Below are 19,062 nucleotides of genomic sequence, written 5' to 3' on the forward strand. Positions count from 1 at the left end.
TTGAAGCCCAAACTCAAATTAGATGTTTAGAGGAATTAAATGTCAAATCGGAAACATACACAACAATACTGACTAACATAATACTAAAAAATCTGCCAGTAGAATTGACTCTTGAATTTTCGAAGCAAAATATAAATAATTCTCATGATTTACAGGAATTGATGAAGTTTTTACATAATGCTATAAGTGCAAGAGAAAAGGCATTCCGTATTAATTCAAATAATGTATCTTCATATAATAATTTTCATTCTAACCAACACAAACAAAACAATTTTTGAAATCAGAAACGAAACTTCCCTCCGAGTCGCAATAATCAACACGCGTCAGTAACAGAATTTATGGCGAAAACTTCCCGAGTTGGTTTATTCTGCGGTCAAGGTCACTGTAAGATTGAATGTGGAAACATGACTGTACAACAAAAAAGGGATAAATTAATTAAGGAAAGGAGATGTCTGTTATGTTGTAAGACAAACTGTTTTGTGAAAAAATGTAATGCTAAACAGTGTTCATTCTGTTTTGGTAGACACGCAAAAGCTATTTGTTTTAAATTTGAAAATTCTAGCAAGTGTAAATCTAATTCAAAACCGGAAGAAGAAAAACCAAAGGAAATGGAAATTCAGCCTACTATTTCGAATTCAGTTGTAAATGATAGGAATGTGATTTTATTGCAGTGTGTTAGGACAGAAATTGTTGGTCGTAAATCGTCAGGTATAGTTATTGCAATGTTTGATAACGGTAGTGAAAAGAGTTTTATTAAAAGACATGTATCTATGAAGTTGGGATTAAAATGTCTAGGGTCAGAAACATTAAAGATTTATTCATTTGGAGCAAAGGATCCTAGGTTGCAAACATGTCGCAGAGTTGAAATGAGATTGCGAAATATTTTAGATGGAAAAGAAGTCGTAATACAGGCGTTGGAAACAGATGAAATTTCGAGGTCGGCGATTAATTTGCCAAATGAGAGTACAAGAGCTGAAATGAAAGCCAAGGGATTAACTTTAACGTGGGGTTATAATCAAGCGTTAGATGATAATGAAATTTCCTTATGAATAGGTATAGATTTTTATTGGAATTTGACAAAAGGTTTTGAAAGGTTAAATACGTCTTTGGTAGCTGTAAACACAGAACTTGGATGGTCCTTGCAAGGAAATTGTGGTGATATGAGTAAAACAGCTGCTGTAAACTTAGTTTTAGGTGATCAAAGCACTGTATCAGCTGAACTTAGGCGTTTCTGGGAACTGGAAAGTTTAGGTATTTTCAATTTATAAACAAGGAAGCGGAGTGTTTGACTTTAGTGGAACAGGAGATACTTGATGAATTTAATAATTCTGTTGGGTTCGTAGATGGAAGATATTGTGTAAAGTTGCCGTGGAAACCAGGTATGCAGGAGAAATTAGCAAATAATAGAGAAGTAGCTCGGAAACGTTTCGATGGTCTGGTTAGGAGATTTAGAAATGATACAGCTTTTTATGAGGATTATAAAAAGCTAATTGATGATTATCGTCGGGAAGGTATCATTGAGAATTCGTCGTCAGATATTGAACTGTCATATTCTGAGCTCAATTAATGACTGTTTATTTAAAGGACTAAACTTGTATCCAAATCTATTTGAAATGATTTTAAAGTTTCGACAAAATACAATCGCCTTCACAGCAGATATAAAGCAAGCGTATCTACAAATTTTGATCGATCCTAGTGATAGAAAATTTACTAGATTCTTCTGGACTGATGATATCGGTTCTAATTCATATCAAGAAATGAACTTTAGTAGAGTTTTATTTGGACTAAAACCAAGTCCATATTTATTATCTGCAACTCTGAAATATCATTTTGATAAATGTAAACAAGAATTTCCTGATACTTGCAAATTACTACCAGAATGGTTTTATGTCGACGATTTGATTGGAGGCGAAGAAGACTTGCAAACGGCTTTGAAAATTACGACTGAAAGCATAGAAATTCTCAAAAGATGTGGCATGATATTACGAAAATGGAAAACCAATTCCATGGAACTGCGTAAGCTGTGGAAAGATGCTGAGTTCGACATCGAGGAGGAAAAGAGCTCAAGTACGGGACTTGACTCACCATCCAAGGTGTTGGGTCTAGTTTGGGATCCAGATGCGGACAGTATATCTTTCAACGGGAAAGAACTATCAAAGTTTGTCAAGAACGGAACTGCTTCGAAAAGGTTTATTCTTCGAGTAGTGGGTCGTATTTATGATCCTATTGGATTTCTTGGACCTTTCATCATAAAGCTGAAGTGCATTCTACGAGAACTGTGGAGTCATGACATGAACTGGGATGACAAACTTCCATCGTCACTGGATCGCAAGTGGCAGTTGTGGTGCAGCGAAGTCGAACACTTAGAAGATCTTCAAATTTCTAGATGTCATATTTCAAATTTGAACTGTAAATTTATTTCATTTGAAATTCATTCTTTTTCAGATTCATCTCTTTTAGCATATGGAACTGTGTTGTATTTAAGAGCTATATCTGAAGATGTGAGGATAAGTATCAGTTTTATTTGTTCTAAAAGTCGTGTAGCTCCTCTGAAAGGTCTTACATTACCAAGACTGGAATTAATGGGAGCTTTATTGTCCGCAAGATTAGTCCATCAAGTAAGTAAATGTCTTAAATTTAATACTTCTAGTTATTTTTGGACCGACTCGATGATTACGTTATTTTGGATTAAGGGACAATCTAGTAAATACAAAATTTTCATAAAAAATAGAATAGAAGAAATTCAATCTTTATCAGATACCAATAATTGGGCTCATTGCCCTGGTAAGGATAACCCTGCAGATATTTTGTCCAGAGGAATTTCTGAAGCAAATTTAGCTACAAACCATCTTTGGTGGCACGGTCCACCGTGGCTAAGCCAATCACCTGAATATTGGCCTACTGAAAGAGAGAACTTAAAATCTACAGACGTAGACTTAGAGCTAAAAAGGGAATTTGAAAGTACAGTGCAAAATAACTGTTTGGTAGAAAATTCGAAATTTATTTTAGATTTAAGGAAATATAGTTGTTTGTTAAAAGTACTAAGAGTAACTGCACTAGTTAAACGGTTTGTTAATAAACTTCAAAAACGACAAACGATTGCAGGTCCCCTCACAGCAGAAGAACTTCAAAATGCTGAAATAGACTGGATAAAACATGAGCAAAACATAGAGTTCAACTTAGAATTACAGAACCTTAAAAATGGTAAATCGATTCCTAAAAACTCTCCACTTTCAAATTTAGCCCCATTTCTCGACAGTTGTGGTGTATTGCGCATAAAAGGAAGATTGGAAGAAGGAGCGTTTACAAAGGATGAAGCTCATCCTATACTTCGTCCTAAGCAGTCTAAATTTACAGAGTTAATTATTATTCGAGAACATAATAAAATTTTTCATGGTGGAGTTACATTTACGCTAGCCAAAATTAGGTCTAGATTTTGGATTCCACGAGGTAGACAAATTATAAAAAGAGTATTAGGTAACTGCCTAATTTGTCGAAAGTATAAGTTGAAACCAGCTAAACAAATAACTAGTCAACTACCTAAAAGTAGAATTACTAAAAACCCTCCTTTTACTGTAACTGGTATATATTTCACTGGCCCAGTTTTGATAAAATCAGGAAAGGATACGAATCAAAAGGCTTATATAACAGTATTCACATGCAGTGTTACTAGAGCTGTGCACATAGAATTAATCACAAATATGTCAACAAAAAATTTTATTTTGTCATTAAGGAGATTTTTAGCTAGGAGAGGAAATTGTAAAGTTATCATTTCCGACAATGCTAAGAGCTTTAGAGCCACTAATGAAATTCTTAAAGAATTAGCAAAAATTATAATAGATTCAAAATTGAAAGATTTCATATCAATAAACGGCATAACTTGGCAATATATTGCGCCTCACGCGCCTTGGTGGGGTGGTTTTTATGAAAGGCTTATGAAAAGTATCAAAGATCCTCTGAGAAAGATTCTCGGAAGGGCTCTTCTTAACTTTGAGGAAATGATCACTATTCTATCAGAAATTGAGTTAGGTTTAAATCATAGACCTCTTACTTATGTCCACAATGAAATAAAAGAGCCAGAAGCTCTTACACCTGCCCATTTCTTGTTTCCAGGGCAAGAAAATATTTCTTATCCTGTACATTTCGCCGACCTTTTGAGGAATGAACCATTGAACAGGCAGACTTTGACTAAAAGAAAACTGTATCAAACTAATCTTTTGAAACAAATTTGGAAAAAGTGGAAGGAGAATTATCTTCTCGAATTACGGTCTGCGCATACTTTTCTCAATTCATCTCCTGAAAGAAATCTTAAAAAGGGTGAGGTTGTATTGCTGAAGGGGTCGACGAAATTAAAATTTTTATGGCCTATTGGAATTTTAGAAGAAGTTTATAAAGGTAGGGATGGGTATGTGCGTTCATGCTTGATTCGTACTTCTCAAGGACTTTATCGAAGATCCGTCCAATTGATCTATCCTTTTGAAGTTTAAAGTTATATAGATATATATGTTTGTGTCATGTATTGTATTAATTTGCAATGTAGTTTTTAGTATTGATTCGTCCATATTGATTTGTGATTATATCTACATATATTATTGATGTGTAAATTTAGTGTGCTCTTAACAGAGCACAGGTAGGGTGTGTTAGAACTTTTCATAGTATAGAGGGCGCTGTTGCGCCATAAGAATTCTTCTGTGTTTTTACATTATGTAACTGTGGTTCGCAGTTGCGATGTATCTGTATTACTGTGATATATTTTGGTGCTTTCATTAAATATAAATGAAAGATATCTTCAGGTATTTTTTTGTTTATTTTTTCTACTAACTTTAAAGTTTGTTCACGATGTGTGTCACGCTTAATTCGAATCTTTAACAATTTAGCCATTTTCACAGTTTCTAGCAACAAATTTTACCCCTCAAATATTTTAAAAATAAATCTAATTCTAGAATTCTAAGAAAAAACTGTAGTTTTCAACAACAAATCACACTTCAAGCATTAACAACAAATTCTAATTCTAAGAAAGCACAATATTTTCTTACTTGCAAATACCAATGCAAATATTCAGAAAATGCGAAACCTAAAGTTGTAAATTTTTACCAAACAAGATCAACAACATCAAACAACTTTACCACTTCAACAATTACAAAATATTCTATTCAAACAACTTTTCAACAAAACTATTTACTCACCCCACCATTACGATAATTCCCGGCGACAGCACCACATGTTACGAAGCGATTAACGATACGAATGCGTAGTTCGAAAGGCGAGTAATAACTTGACGATTCTTGTTCGAACGCTAATTTTGTTTCGAGGAGTTTGCATCAGTGGTAAATTTGATCTTGATTTGGATAAAAAAAATACCTGACGATATCTTTCAATTATATTTAATGAAAGCACCAAAATATACCACAGTAATATAGATACATCGCAACTGCGAACCACAGTTACATAATGTAAAAACACAGAAGAATTCTTTTGGCGCAACAGCGCCCTCTATACTATGAAAAGTTCTAACATACGAAAAGGAAAAATTGTGATTTTTTTATGAAATGTTTGTAACCTTTCATAATAAAGTTACATCTGCGTTCTTACGAATTTTCAGGAGCTATATCACTTTATGTATAAGAAAATCCGCACAAATTTATGTTAGAAAACTCACTCTTATGGTTAATTTATTTCAGTGAAAGTAAATAATAGATTGAAATAATAAAAAGTTATAGTTAAATAAATAATTGATAAAGTAACTTAAATTGTGAAAGGAAATTGAATAAGTTTTCTTTTTTATTAAAAAAACTGCATCCTTATTGAATTTTTATAATTGTTATTCAATATATATATATATTAATTAAAAATAAATGGATATCTTGTTTACAAAAATATAATTTATTAAATTATTAAAATGCTTTAATAAAATATTACCGTTTAAAGCAAAACAAGTATTATTTAATATTATAAATATTTAAATGAGTTTGTTATGTTCTGCTGGTTGTCTGCGTTTTTATCAGTCACAAGCAATTTCTGCCACTGACAGGCCGAAAACAATTTTCTGCTGGGAGAAAGCAAGCTCTGTTAAGTACAATTAGATATTTTACAAGTTTTTTACATTTTCGTTTCGATTTCAGAAATTTGTTTCTCTAATATCCTTAAATAGCTCGAGTTATTAAAAACAAATGCGACTTTTTCTTGTTAACTTAATTACGTAATAACGATATAAAATTAATTTTAATTAATTATATTTTAAAAATACGCAAATCAAGGGAGTAACATACGCTAAAATTTGCTTTGTAAAGGGATAAGAATAAGATTGTCCCCAAAACATTCTAATTTTAAAAAGTGACCTCCTTGAAAAATGTTTGAGAAACGCCTTTACAAACGACTTCGAAATAGAAAAAATAGTTCATATTTTAATAATCCACAATTAATTTTTACTCTGTTGATCAGACGAGAATTAAACTTTATACGATACCAATAAGAATTTGTACTTATTTTTAACTATATATATATATAAGTAAAGTAAATAAGCAAATATTTTGTAAATTACAAGTCATGTTAGATTATCATAGAGATTCCTTAGACAGTTATAATAAAATTAGGACTTTAAAGTGAGTTCTCTAGCAAATCTAACTAAACAATCATTTGGTCCACAAGATACTGTAGCAACACCAATGCCGACAGTCTCGATCAAGTTATGTACAGCATGTTGATGCGATTTCTAGAGAAGATAGGCGAGCATTTTGATGAGATTATGTTTCGGCCCTCCCTCTTCGAATGTGGGTACTAACTTTCCAATTCCGGGCCTCACGTATCAAGCTAACACGTGACCAGCCGTGCAGAACGCACGTGAGCCATTTATCTAGCAACGTGACCTGCCCCAAAAATGGGAAAGTGTTGTGATGCTTGGGTAAAAGTACTCAACATCAAATTAAGCTATTAGCCCAGAGGAAAGGGAAATGACAGAAAGTTCAGATAGTATTTATGCGGAAAACTTCTACCACGAATTTGTAGGAACGATAAATAAGTATGAAATGATGTCACAAATGTCACCATTAATCATATTTGTATAAAAATCAGTTACACACCCAGAATTATAAAACATCCTTCATAACACAGACAGTGTTGTTTAGTCACACGTGTATAAATGCAAACACCCTTGCAAGAATTTACGCTGCATATTTCTCAAGATCATTTTCAGTGTTTAAGTAAACTGCATTTCTGTTTTATGTTTCGAACAAATTAAGAGGTGCAAGAACAAATTAATCTCTAAAAGAAGATTTTTCAATTTTCATATTAAAAAATCTGTTGTGGACATCACATGATTTCCTTGTACGGCCTGTTAAATTATACACCTTTTTTTAAATTAAATACCTCTCTCCATTTTTTGTGAGTCAAACTTCTTTTAATGTCACCTTTTTTTAGATGAGTGTATATCTTTGCCATATATAAGTTAAGGAACCGGGTGTACGCATCAAAAATTAGATTTCGTTATTTCTCCATTTTTTTTATTTGACATTTTCAAAACATGATTATTTTCGACATTTAAAATACTTCTGCAATTTAAAGTATATAAAGATATGACTAAGACCAACGATTGCAAAAGTAAAGGCCAGGGAGGACTTTTAAGTTGGCTACGGGTTTGTATATATATATATATATATATATATATTTGCATAGATATATATACGCGTGAACACACACACTGGATATATAAATCTAGTGTATTATATATATATGAAACAAACTTCCAAGTAATGGCCAGCAGGAATTTTGGTAGCATAGAAGTGTTGCATAATGAATAGAAAATTGGAGGCGAAGGTAGATTAAATCTTCATTTTTTACTGCAGCAAACATGTTGCGGCCACAAACAGTTTGGTACATTAATTGTGAATATTCAAAAAAGTTTACATTTTCGATAAATTTGCAGCAAGAATGAAGGAGCAGACCGACTGCACTCCAGCTAGGCCAAAGCGTAGAAAGCAAGTGCGTTATGCTCAGGGTGAAATCTTAATTCAGATTGATTTAGTTTTGGTTCTCAGTGCATCTCGATTGAATAGTTAATACTGCTGTAAAATTACTATTGGCTGTTTGAGTTTTAGTTCCATTTATATCATCAGAATTATGTAAGAGTCATATGACATAGAATAGTTCCGAAATGACGCAGTGCAGAGTTTTCTTACATATATACATATATAAGTATGTATATATATATATATATATATATATATATATATATATATATATATATATATATATATACTCTTGGCACTGTTGGTTGCAATAAAAAAAGGGAGTACACAAGTAGATGTCAAAGCAGTTCCAAATTATCAACTTTCTATGTCTAATCGTTTTTGAGTTATGTGAGAGTTATGTTATGTGAGAGTGCAATAAAAAAAGGGAGTACACAAGTAGATGTCAAAGCAGTTCCAAATTATCAACTTTCTATGTCTAATCGTTTTTGAGTTATGTGAGAGTTATGTTATGTGAGAGTGCAATAAAAAAAGGGAGTACACAAGTAGATGTCAAAGCAGTTCCAAATTATCAACTTTCTATGTCTAATCGTTTTTGAGTTATGTGAGAGTTATGTTATGTGAGAGTGCAATAAAAAAAGGGAGTACACAAGTAGATGTCAAAGCAGTTCCAAATTATCAACTTTCTATGTCTAATCGTTTTTGAGTTATGTGAGAGTTATGTTATGTGAGAGTGCAATAAAAAAAGGGAGTACACAAGTAGATGTCAAAGCAGTTCCAAATTATCAACTTTCTATGTCTAATCGTTTTTGAGTTATGTGAGAGTGCAATAAAAAAAGGGAGTACACAAGTAGATGTCAAAGCAGTTCCAAATTATCAACTTTCTACGTCTAATCGTTTTTGAGTTATGTGAGAGATATACGTACTAACGTACGTACAGACATCCAGAAAAATCCATTTTACAATCCGCTTTGGAAAAATGAGTCCTTATTCTTTCGCAAATCCAGATGTCACGCAAAAAAATAGTCAAAATGGATATTTGCATTGAAATATGATACTTGAAATATTTCGCGATTACAATACTTCTTTACTTTAAAGTAAAAATAAAGTGAACATTACTCATTTTAAAAGAATATAACATGTTTAAATTTTTAGTATCGAATACTTATATGTTAAATTAAAATGTGCAATTAACACGGTCACGGCCTTTTTAAAAGAGATAGTTTTCAAGAGGTATCTTTTAAATATAATTTAACTGAGACGTTTCAGTGTTTTCCAAATTATAATGCACTTTTTATATCAATGGTATTATTCATAAGCATATTCTTTCAGAATTAGGTCCGCTAGCAATAAAAATACTTTTAGAATTTTGAATTCGAAGGAGCATTTATTTGAGCATATCGCAGAGAAGCGCTTAAAAATAGATTTGTTGGTGTAAAACTTTTAAAAAACTGGAGACGGGATATAGTTATATATTTGAAAGAAATTATTTTTTGTCGAGCTGAAGTGCTGGAATTAAAAGTGATATACAGTGATGCCCGTAAGGGGTTTAGAAAATTAAAAAATTCCGTACTTAAAAGTTGAAGCAAAGATTTATGAAACCACTCTAGCAAGAATTTTTAAAAAATAAAATAAGTGAAACGTGAAGCTGCAGAGCTATCATCACAATATGATTGGGCTGAGAGAAATTTTTAAATAGCTTTTTAATGTTTTTTTAATGTAGTTGGCATAGCGAATTTTTTTCATGCTTTTCTGCAAAAAGATTTTTTTCGATATTTAGGTACATTTTTACAAAATTCTATCCATCTAAAGAACATTAATTTTTTTAATGTTACTTAGATAAACGCATTGAGTAAAACTGTTTATAGTTTATTCCAAGAGGAAATAAATTGCTCAGACACTGGTTTTGATTAAAAATATACTACGGTTTTAAATAAATAGAATTTTATTGAATTACAATTTTTTTCCAGATTTTTTAGCTTCACATTTTAGAACAAAATTTCACTTAAATTCCTAAATAAATTTTTAAATGCAAATAAAACTAAACCAACGCACATTCGAAGTGATTTTATGAATATGAACATTCTTTGTTTGAATTTATGAGCCTGAAATCTACCAATTTAAAATCTTTCAAAATTTCTTACCAAAAATATAATATCAAAGATGAACACTCAATTTTTACTTTATAAGGTATTTCTTCAGCCTTCTTAGCATGCCTTCGTGGTGTAGTGGTCAGCACACTCGGCGCGTATTCCAGAGGTCCGCAATTGGATTACTGGCGAGGGCATTGCTGATTTTTCATCTTTCCTGCTTCCAAAAAATACGTAATTTCTCTACAATTTTATAAAGTATTTTCTCCCTTCTTCCACCATGCCTTCGTGATGTAACGGTAGCAGCTTCGGGCGTATTCGAGAGGCCCAGGTTCGAGCCAAGGCGAGGGCATTGTACATTTTTCCTGCCTCTTGCTTCAAAAAGACTGTAATGGTTCTATAACTTTAACATCATAATAACTATAATGTAATATAATATAATATAATTATTATAAAATAATATAATAAAATTATAAATAAAATATTTTGACCATACAATGAGTTTTACTTGCAAAATAGCCTTGTTAATAATAATGGAAATTTTTCCATTATTCCCTGTCGAATAAGTCTTACTCCACTTAAAATGGTACAAGAAAGTGAAGAGGGTTTGCAGACAAATGGCTTTGAATTTAACATGAAACTTTTGATGGTTTTCCAAGACACTTTACCACAGCTTTTTTTTTTATGACACATTATACTTGGCATCATTTAAATAAAAAGTATATGAAAAGGGTATCTGAGAACTATGATACGTTAAGTAATGAAGAGATGTAGTATTCTATTGCTAATTAAATGGACGCTTCCAAACAAACACTGATTATTTATAATTAACATGGGAAGAAATATACAAAAACAGATTAATAACCAAACTTTACGAATACTTAAAATTTATACTATGAAATTTTATTCATTTAGACTTCTCCCGTGCTCTAAGGCCTATTTTTTTAAACCAGTGATATAATTTTCTTATAGTTTAGGTTTATAGTCTGCATCGAGATGAGAAATATGCTGTAACAGAAACCTGCGTATGTTCTTCATTTACCAATGCCAAAGTTCATCGCTATACCTTATACACATTTTGTGTTACACTTCGTTTAAACTTATTTTCTCAAATTATTTTAACTTAATTAATTGATTACTGTATTTAGAGTTGGATTACGTTGTTTGCCTAAAATTAAAACTTTAAATTTGATATTTCCCAAATATCAATATTTTCGTCATTTAAAACACTTCTGTAATTGAAAGTATATGATTACGACCATCGATGGTGAAAATAAAGCCCGGATAAGGACTTTTAATCCGGGTTAGGTTATGTATGTGTGCGTATATATATATATGTAATTTTTCAAAAATTAATGATCATACTATTCTGTAAAGAGTAATATGCTTGTGCGTAGGACTATTGTAACTGGTAAAAACATTTAGCAAATAAAACAAAAAATTAAAATTAATCGAAATAAAATAAAATAAAACTGATTTTTTTCCAATTTTTTAAAATTAAGAACAATAAAAGCATTAAATTAAAAAATCTTTCCTTAATATTTTATAACAAACTGCATTTTAATTATTCATAATTTAATGTTTGAAATAGACTCATCATGGGACAAACTTGTATGTTATGATACTTGGGACCCGCAAAGTATCAGTTAAATATGTATACAGAAAATGGTAAATTTAACATGTATAAACTTTATATAGTTTTCAAGTTGTTCATTTCTTTCACATTTTACCACTTCCTTAAAAGTCTTTGAAAAACTGAAGCTTTCACAATATCTTTCTGGAATATAATACTTGACGGCTGCACACTTCTTGTACCTTTCACTGTGAATTCAATTTAGTATTCTGCTGTAATTTAGTTTGGTATGCAATGACACCTCAGTATCAGTCTGCTTTGAAATGCTTTCCACTCGACGTACGTCCTGTTTGGACGCAAAAATTTTTGCTGTATATAGAATATTTTTTGGGGATTACGACTCGAGTTCGATGAGTCACGATTGCACGCACTGTACTTCTTTTCCTCTTTCGAGACATGCTACGACTGCCCATGAGTGTCAGTACGCCTGTTGCTATTATTCATTGAACAACCTGAGCTATAACTCTAAATTTTCAAGTTATTTCGTGCTTTTTTGCGTAACTGTTTTACAAATTCATTAACTATGGGTTTTAGGTTCGTGACAAAAGTCAATCAATGAAGGAAATTGTTAGCATCCCTATGGAAATGAAAAACGAGATTGCTGAAAAGTCCGAAAATAGCATACATATCCTGGAATTTAATGTTGCATACCTTATAGATTGAATGATTGTGCCCGTGAAAAACGAGGACGTTATCGAATTGGCTAACTTTGCAAAGGGACTTAAATCGATTACCAAACAGAGATCAGAGGCGATAGAACATGTTGAAATATTGCTTTCAATCCGGATGACAGAAAAACATTTTGTGTACAGTATCATGTGCGGTGCTTCATTTATATACAGTAGCAGTTTACGCTTCACCCACTGCATGTGTATTGTAACGTGCATACGGATTCAAAACAGATTCAATACACAAGTCCGATAATCGGTTAATAAAAATTTATTTTTTATCAAAAGAATTATTTCAGAACTCTGGAAGTTCCCACAGAAATAATCGTACAAGTGTTCATATCACACTGTATAATTAGTAGTTACACTTCAAACTACTAAGATCGTTAACCTAAACGTAATGCAAAGAGCATCTAAAGAGAAAACTAACTCGGATATTTCAGTTCGCGCGGAACTAAACAACTAGTAACAGCAATGATTAAGCAACTGACAGCTCTTTCTTCACCCTTAAATAGTTTTCACCGGATGGCTCTATATTTCCAGCACTTTTTGCTTCTCGAAATTGCAGGAAAGCAATACGAGGGGGGGGGGAATTACGATTACAGCTAAATAGTGGTCAATTTCAATACATATTACGGTGATAGGTCATAGGTGACGAAGGTCGGGGACGCCTGGTGCGTACCAAAATGTTTCCAAGTACTCGCCAAATTTGGCGCCGCTTGGCAATTTTTCTGCAAACGACCACAAAATAAATCCCCAATGCCGTTGTTAACTTGGCGATATCTCGCCAAATTACCGAGATACCCGTTTACTCAATGTTAAATGCACCTGTCTCTGTATTCTTACTTTTCCGCCATAGCTTTCTCTTAGAATTTGTCTCGCGCTTCAGTACACAGAAAAAGACAACAATTTTATTTATGATTCACCTAAATTACCAGTTTAAGCACAAAATTCGTAACAGTATTTTAGTATTAAATAGTGTTATAATAATAACTGTAGGATTTTATTAAAAGATCGGATTAATCATTGAAAAGGTTCCTTTAGTATACGTTCAGTGGTACTCAACGGATTAATGAATAATCGTCATTCATCCTGTCATCGTCATTATATCATCGTCATCGTATAAGTATTCTTCTAAGATGAATGACGTATAGATTATGAATGACAGAAACGTTTTCGTATTTCGCATTTATTAACAATCTATAAACATTTAACAATTGACTAATGCAAAAGTACTGAAAAAGAGTTTTCAGTAGTTACCAATAGGTGTATCTTTTAATCTAAAAGTCAGGATAATCAAATCAATAAATTTCGTAAAATGATGCAGCATGTTTCCTAATGATTTGATTGTTAACACTTACAGAGGAATGATGATCCATCTATCGATTGGCCCATTAGCATCGATTGCACAATTTGATATAGATACAAACAAGTTAATGGTTATTTTATATTTTCTCTTCTCTGGCGTCCATTGAATATTTAGCTTTTAATGAACGACTAGCGTGACGTTCGAGGGCACGAAACCTTAAATCAACTTCATGTTTATCGATCAGCAAAACATCATGGAAGTATTACTTTTCCCCATTTTTGCATTTAGTTCAATTCTCTACTGCAGCTGCTTTTATGGCACAGGAAATGTAAACATCGTCTGAACATCAAATAGAGAAAATTATCGTTCATTTGAAAGTCGTTTGAGAATGATATTTTGAATAATCTCGGTTTTTTAACGTTCAAAAACACGCACTGCGGTTTACTTAAATTCAAATGAATAGGGTATGTAACTTAAGAAATAAAAATAAAATTAAAAAAAAAAGAATTAAGAATTACCCCCCCCCATAATGTCGGTTTTTTTTTTTTTTTTTTTTTCTGTTTAATAATTTTCTAGACCAAAAAAAAAAAATCTATTGTTCTGTTATTAGCTAGTTGAAAATATACCAGTGAACTCTTTAGTGGGCAGTTGTCGACATACGCAAAATGATATTTAATGCTTTTACTGCCGGTATTTCCGAAAATCAAATATTAAAAAATCAATCTGCAGTTGTGCAAATAGTATAACAGAATCACCGCGTTTAACTTTTTCTGAATAATAGCGAACGTCAGTAAGTTTTGTCACGTGCTTAGGCTATGTTTAATTAGCTATTGAGTATTTTCAAAAGTCAGATTTTACTCGTATTTAAAAAGTTTTAATGCGTTTTTACTTTTTATTGCGCAGTTAATTTAAAATATACTCATATCACTTCTTCACATGTCTTTAGCCTACACCACTTTCTGGACATTCAAATATTCATCAGGCTTTGAGGGGAAAATCATGCATTTAGGATTAATTTTTTTCAAAATTATGATTTTTTTTTTTTTTTTTTTTTTTTAATTAAGGGCCTGTTAGCTCAGAAGAGCTATTCGTCTCAAAACGGCATCTTGCGTCGAATCGTCGAATCACTATAAAAAGCTGTGTCACTTTTCAAATTGTTCATGAATGTATGTACGTTTCTCGCATCGTGAAAATCAGAGTTACCAAATTTTGAATAACGGAGTCTCCACCCGAACATCGGCGTTTGGAAGCCATGAATCTGGAATTTCGAATTGGTATTATTGTCTATTTTGTGAACCTTTAGCGAATTTTTGTTAAAATATTCAACAATTTCAAAGCGAACAGTGATAACACTGTAGGGAATAAAACATTTTTCAGGTAGACAGTCGACAGGGTGCTCGACTGTCTACCGGAAATCTAAAGATATGTTGTTTTTAAATATGTTTAGCCGAAATGCTCTCAAAACGTGTTTGTATCTGTAAAAGGAAAATAAAGACCGTTTGGGAGTAATGTAAAATCCGAGAGCTTCCATATTTTATTTTTTGTAGTTAATTTTTTTAAGTTTTCGGATTTACAAAAATAAACACTTACTTTTGGAATATCTTGTACTTAGAAGTGAATTTGAATAATTTCATTGAATTCGAACAAAGGTAAAAAAGACCCGCTAGAACTTTTTCTTTAAGTACAGTATTTTTTTTTTTTATTATTATTATTCTGTAGAAAACTATCATTTTCTTTTGCGCTTCATATTAAAAACAATCACCATCTAACATTATTGTTGTTCCTAAAGTTGCTAAACATATTTTTCCTTTTCCTTGAGTAGATAATTTTATAAAATACATTTAAAACAAATATAAAATTAAATTCTACCCCCTAAAGTAAATTATTTTGAAAACCATGCTTTAATATTTTAGCATTAAATTAAATAAACATTTAAACATTAAAAAAATATTTATTTATTAGCAAAGCATTAATAAGTAAACATTTAAACAAATATTTACTCTAATGCCGAAACAAACCCTGGGATATATTTGCATTTTAATTATTTAAAACCTAGAGCAGAACCAGAAGTCTCGTAGGTCACAGAATTCCCATTTAGAACAGTTCTTTCCATTCTTGCATTATTCATAAAAAATTTTAATTACCAGTTTTGTCTCAATGTTCTCTTTTAAAAATTATCTCTTTATATATAAGCGGCTTAAGTGTGTGTCGCCGATAGTTTATTGTTACCACTCGGAAAAATGAGCGCGGAAATTAACGTTATCGCAGTTCTTAATTAATATCTCGTACGAAGTCGTATCAATTAAAGTCGTACGAAGATGAGAATGGTATCGATGGATTCGAAAATTTTTTTGAAATTCGAGGATATGCGTCTCGAATTTCAACTCGACGCCATTCCGCAGATATTCAAGAAAAAAGAATTTGGCACGTAGGCAAATCCCTCTGATAAGGAAAAACCCAAGAACCATTCACATTAAGTGGAAAATGTAGGCAAAAGTTAGTTTTTAATTAATATCTTGGCTAATTAAAGTCCTACGAAGACGCAAATTGTCAAAATGGCGTGCCACGGACCTGCGGAATCCAACAGTGTGCTTCGCTAAGCCCGGGAGCCAGCCGTTTCGGAGGAGATGATGTTACTTCACCCCATATATATATATATATATATGCGGCTTAAGTGTCTGTCTGTCGCCCATAGTTTATTGGTTGCTTGGGTAACTGTACTAGCCAATGGGGTAAAGTTGCCAAGGCACAGGGTTGCCGTTTCAATTGAAACGTAGACAATTTCCTGTAAAACTTGGCTTTTCTATGGCCATCAATAAGTCTCAGAGCCAAAAGCTTAAGCGGGATGGCATTTTTTTTTACCTCAGCCTGCATTTGGACACGGTCAACTTTATGTTACCTGTTCAAGAGTTCGTGAAAGAACGGACGTAAAATTAAAAATAATCGATGGTCCTCTTCATGGAGAGCTTAAAAATGATGAAAAGATCTACACAAGAAATGTTGTGAGATCTTTGGCATGTGAATTAACATTTTATTATTTAAATCACCTTTATTTATTGAGCTAGCGGTGGCACTTAAGAAATGTTCCGCCAGTGATTTCCTTCATTGCACTCTACTTTAAGCAATTAAGCAAGTAGAAGAGGGAAACCCCGTGGGACAGTAAGCAAAGAGGCGTCCTCGTCGCCTGCCCTGGGTAATTCAGTTTGAATTAGCAGACACCTTTGCACAAATAATTTTAATTATAATTTATAATATCTAGAACAGCGGTCATTTCGTATGACCGCCCGTCTTTATTAAACAATAATCCGTCTATATTTAAACAACTGTAAAGCAAACAGATACATGTAATAATAAATCAGAAATATTTTAATATTGTTACGAATTTTGTAAATGATTTGAGTGGAATAATACGTACATGGTAGTATTAATTGTAGTGCAATTTAATACGAAATGTCTTAAGAAAGTGAAGATTCCCCAGAAAAATAAGGTTACAGGGGCAAGTCCATTTCACATTGAGGTAAATGGCTATCTCGCCAAATTGCCGAGGTCACCCTAAGCTGACGATGACTAATTTTATCATCAAATTTGGCAAGAAATCACCGAAACTCGCCAGACTTCGACCATTTGGCGACATTTTTGTCCGATTCCTTTACAACTGCAACTTAATCGATTCCTATGTAACTAATGTTTTTCAGAACAAGCCCGTTTTAAAAAGAACATTATAATGTTTATTCAAACCCTGAATATTCCCAGTTTATTCACTATATACAAGACATGTGATTTTCAGAATTTTTAAATAAATATATTACTTGTTTGAATGATTCAAATGTTTCTGAAACTAGGAAAAACAAAAACTAGTGAAATTTATCACTATTTAATATCCTTAATATACATTAATTTGTAACAGCGCTTTTCAGGCTTTTTCAAGTGAAAGATGCTTTTCTGAATTAAAATATTCTGCGGACCACCTTAGTGTTTCCTCCTTCGAAAGGATATATGTATACTTATATTTTTAAAATACAATTAATTAAAATTCACTTAATTTTGCATTGATATCAAGTGATCAATTTAACAGCGGAAAATCTATGTTCGATTTTATTAATTCAAGGCTTTTTTGGCCTTGGATTACATTTCTGTGTGTTATTAACTACAAATTAAATAAATGCTGATACTCTCATTAAATAGATGAACCTGGCAGTTCCTGCACTAGCTGTTCTATGTTTTAACTGAATTTGGTAAGAAGCATCACAGTCATAATGCTTTAAATCCCTCTTTTGTTGCTGAGACTAGATCGGGAAATCCTAAAGTATGATAGCCAAATAATAAAATCTCAGTCTTGGCAGAAAGAGTGATAGACGATTGCAATTTCGACCTCTGAGATTTTCGGCTATAGTATGGTATATGCAGACAGTTTAAATATTTTCTTTTATTTTTTGGAAATCTAGGAAGATTATAAGCGCAGGCTTCAAGAATAATTCGTGATCCTCAGATCACAGACTGAGAGAGACGCATATTGATAAAGCAAGGGTTTACTGTAACAAAAAGAGAAGATATTAATGGGCAGAAAAGAAGAGAAAATAAAATATACAAACTTGATTCCATCTAGTTTCAGTAAGATGACTGTCGCAGGATTCATGGGAAATTTAAGAAAAAAAAAAAAAAAAAAAAAAAAAAGAAAGAAGAAGAAGAGGTGACGGGGAAGTATTAAAATCAACTCGATGCTTTATATCTGATATTTGCAACAAAAATTCCATTTTTCTTAGCCCAGAGACTTTTAAAAAGTGAAACTTAATCAAGACAAAGCAACTATTCATACTTCGAAAAGTACCACTGAATTCCTTGAAAAAATGAAGACTGATACAGGTATCGCATATATACAATTTTGAACTTACTCTTGCGAAGTCCTTTACGTTGAACTACTATGCCTTTGGTCTCTTGAAAAGAGCTTTTTCTAAGCGCAAACCCACCACTATAGATGGAGTAGTGGAAGAAGAATATAAATCAATAACCCGGAAATTTTGCGAAAAGCCTTTCTAACATAGAAATCACGATGTAGATTTGAATTCTAGGAAAAAGGCTATGATAAAAAATATTTAAAAAATAATCTTTACATTTGAAATATCACTTGAACTGCCTCGAACTCGTTCCAAAAAATGTGTAAACATGCTCTGTATAATCAGTAATAAGTTTGCAAAAATGCTGTTATTATTTCTTATTAATGCTTAATGTATTATTTTCGATTCCCTTATAAAACTATATAACTTTGAATGCAACTATGTTATCTCTAATATCTGAATATAAAATTCATTATAAAATTATAGCACCATAAATTGCTAAACTAAAACATAAATACAAGAATATTAAGCTCTTAAAAATTATAAGGATATATTACTTAAAA

The 19,062-nt window shown here is 32.0% G+C and overlaps 1 protein-coding gene across 1 annotated transcript in view; it reads right to left on the reverse strand.

The window, feature by feature from the left end:
* LOC118195467 (LIM/homeobox protein Lhx3-like) overlaps positions 1–19,062 on the reverse strand; it is a 259,960-nt gene that overhangs the window by 231,824 nt on the left and 9,074 nt on the right. The window lies entirely within an intron of this gene.

This window comes from Stegodyphus dumicola, chromosome 1 (genome assembly GCF_044657685.1).
Source record: "Stegodyphus dumicola isolate Sdum_Otavi_A_Nest chromosome 1, ASM4465768v1".
NCBI lineage: Eukaryota > Metazoa > Arthropoda > Arachnida > Araneae > Eresidae > Stegodyphus > Stegodyphus dumicola.